The sequence below is a fragment of the Psittacula echo genome (genome assembly GCF_963264785.1).
Source record: "Psittacula echo genome assembly, chromosome: 3".
In the NCBI taxonomy this organism is placed as follows: domain Eukaryota; kingdom Metazoa; phylum Chordata; class Aves; order Psittaciformes; family Psittacidae; genus Psittacula; species Psittacula echo.
The window spans coordinates 125,255,467-125,258,833 of NC_137736.1; the positions used below are offsets into that span (position 1 = coordinate 125,255,467).

The 3,367-nt window shown below is 46.0% G+C and overlaps 1 long non-coding RNA gene across 1 annotated transcript; it reads left to right on the forward strand.

Moving 5' to 3' along the window:
* LOC308219109 lies at positions 1 to 2,989 on the forward strand. The gene is made up of 3 exons (XR_013956450.1): positions 1 to 19; positions 398 to 446; positions 2,905 to 2,989. It is a non-coding gene; the product is annotated as an uncharacterized lncRNA (long non-coding RNA).
* The last annotated feature ends 378 nt before the right edge of the window (positions 2,990 to 3,367 follow it).

Here is a 3,367-nt window from a genome sequence, read left to right on the forward strand (position 1 = left end):
GGAGTGAATGTCATATGCGGTTTGTGCTATTCTTTGTTGTTTTTTTCCCCATTGCCTTCTCAACAGCAGCTAGATGTTTGAGTGCAGGATTTTGCTGCAGTAGGAAAGGCCACAGGGAACTTCGGCAGAGCCTTCCCTGTATTTTTGTCTCCTGGACTGCCAAGATCTCATTTTTTATGTGGCTTTTCCATAGTGCACTGCAGCAGAGTTACTTGGATCCTGCCTAGTGGAAGGATCATAGAATCATAGAACGGTTTGGGTTGGAAGGGACCTTCAAAGCTCATCTGGTCCAACCTCCTTGCAATGCGCAGGGACATCTTCAACTAGACCAGGTTGCCCAGAACTACCTCCAGCCTATTTTATCACCCTCATTGTAGAGTTCTTCCCTTACATCCAGGCTGGATTGCCCAGGATGAGCCACAGACCTCAACAATCGGTTTGCTCAGGTGTGTACCCATCCTCTTTTAATTTGTCAGTCTTCTGTTCTTTTCTTTTTAAGCAGCAAGTTCAGTCAAGTGATTTTGCACAACAGCTTTTATTTGGCTCCAAGTTCAACTCTATAGTGGTGCTGCTGCTGAGCCTGTTGTTTCCCTTCTACAGGGTGGTCGTGACAGGTTGGAGCACCCCCTCTGTGCAGAAAGTAGGGAACATGCAACAGATGGAGAAACCCAGCTCTGAAGGGTGGAATGGTTTCTTTGTGCAGAGTTCTCCAAGTCACAGCTAAGAAGGGGCATGGCTTGCTGAATGTGTGCTCTGTAAAAGAAAAGGATTAGGGAATCGCGTTGTAGCTTGTGAGATTTATGGTTTCGGAGCAAATGGCTGGAGTTCACTTGGCCCGCAACTCTAAAAGAGGCCAAACCAAACTGCTTCAAAGCTCTGGTTCAAAAGGAAAGCTCAGATCTCCCCCCTTATGTGAGTCTCTGTAAATGATGGGTATACTGGAAGGAGTCTTGTGTGTCCTGCAGCACCTCTAAGCTACTGCTTTATGTTGTCTGAATGTGGTAATATTGAAAGGTACTTGTTCCAAATGTCCCAACGCAGGGGAAATGTCACCTGAAAACACAGTGATGGAGCAGAGATTTTATATAGAATCATAGAATCATTTAGGTTGGAAAAGCCCTTTAAGCTCATCCAGTCCAACCATTGCCCAGCACTGCCAAGGCCACCACTAACCCATGGCACTGAGGCCTCGTGTCCACGGGGTGTGAACCCTTGCAGGGACGGTGCCTGCAGCCCTGCCCTGGGCAGCCTGTGCCAATGCAAGATAATGATACACGATGGGAAGGGCTGCAGAGGAAACGTGTGATGTGACCTTTTCTGCATCTGAGAAACGTAAGAGCAGGGCACGGCATCACCTTGCTCTGCTGAAGAGAAGAACTGAGGTTGGTTTGAGATTAGCAGAGCCAAAGAAGCCTCGTTTCATCTTGACTTGTATTTCCAAGGGGAGTTCACCTTTGGATTCTCTGCTGTGTGGATTCTCTGCTGTGAGCCCACATTCAGCTATTTCCCATAGTGAGGGAAGCTTAAGGGTCTCTGTCTGTTGTAGCTCTGCAGTTCCTGCCTTCCCCGTATTAGTGTGAAATTGGCTGGTTGGTTCAAAGGTACTAGTGGAAGGCTTGATGAGCCCACACAAATACCCCAGCACATTTAAAGGACTTTAAAAATACCTTCTCTTTCAGAAAGCAGGCTAAAAATGTCAAGTCAAAGTCAAAGAAAAGCATGTGTAAGGGCATGCAGAATGTTAACACCATTTGCCTCTGGCAACTTAGTGTGTCCTAGCAAACAGGGTCATTCATTTACCTTTTTATATTGAAAAAATAGGCATTTTCAGTGCCAGGTTGGACACAGGGGCTTGGAGCAAGCTGCTCCAGTGGAAGGGGTCCCTGCCCGTGGCAGGGGTTGGAACTGGATGAGCTTTAAGGTCCCTTCAACCCAAACCATTCTATGATTCTGTAATAGGATTCTCTTAGGTTTTAAACACAGATACATAAAATAGGATTGGAGAACTTACTGAAGACTAGATTACTAAACTTGATGATTCCCAATAAGCATCTCAAATTGAATTTATTTGGAAGGATTCAGTCTTCCAGCCCAATAGCGTAAGGACTGGCTGTAGTGTGACCAGAGGAATTCTGACATAGGGGTGTTTGCTCCTGCCTGTTGCTTCAGATTCCTTCTTGACACTGGGAGCCCAAAAGGCTTCCCAGGCTGCTGACAACATTTATCAAGCCCAGCTGCCGAGGAAGGATGCTGATTGTAGGCAGCCCATAGGATGTCATGGAGAAAACATTTCCTTCTTCTGTGCTTTCCAAGTCGCTGAGGTCCTTCTGTGCAAACAGAGACAACGCTAAGTTGCTGCTTGGCAGCCTTCAGCATGGCCCTATGGAGTTGTCTGCCTACCACAGAGAGCCACCTGCCTTTAAATGCGTTCTTTGCATTGCCCTAAATGTGCTCCGGAGCAGTAGGGATGAGCACAGCAAACCAGGACGGAGAGCATCCATCACAGGCAAATACATCCAGGTTTTCTAATGAGACTGGTGCTCACGGATACCTCAGGTTTAAGCTGGCTGATTCGCAGCCCCTGCCCAAAAGGCTTTATAGCAGTATATCCATGGCCATAAAGGCACCTTTGGAATCAGGTGCCATTGAAATGTCTTCTTTCATATAAATTCGCAGTACTTCCGCCACTCTGAGAAATAATGGCATTGAAAGACCATCAAAGGAACCTAAAGATTGGAATAATTTGGGTTAGAAATTAGAATCAAATTCTTGCTTACTCACCTTTCATAAGTGATTGTATGCTTCAGTGGTCATATAGACAAATGGCCTGATTTTGAGAGTTCAGAGATTGCATTGACTCTCCCGTGCAGCTTTTTGGACTGACTTTTCTTATTGTTTGAGCAGGGAAAAGCAATGATTTGGGAGCTGGAATTGATGCCAAAGAGCCCTTTAAAATCTGTGTGTCTTCTACTCTCTGACCGAGCGCTTCCCTCCGCTTCATGGGTTGACACTGCGGAAGCAAGTCCAGTAATGATGAGGGAAGACAAGGAAGAGGTTTGTGGGGACAGCAGCCAAGTCTGTCCTGAGGAAGTACTTAAAGCTCGGTCTGTTGTGGATTTGAGCTCTTCAGGCTTGCACTGAAATGAAGTATCAAGTGACAAAAGCCACGTTCACTGCTTCCTATATTGCAACAATAGAGCCGAGAAAAGGAGATCTTCCCAGTTGTGTGAGCTAAATAGTTACTTCATTTATATCTTCCCCATTCCCAAAAGAGAAGACACACTGGACAACTCCTCCATTGTTTTTCCTTCTAGGAGATAATGGATCTCAGCATCCCCAAAATTGCCATTCTCTCTAACACTGCAGT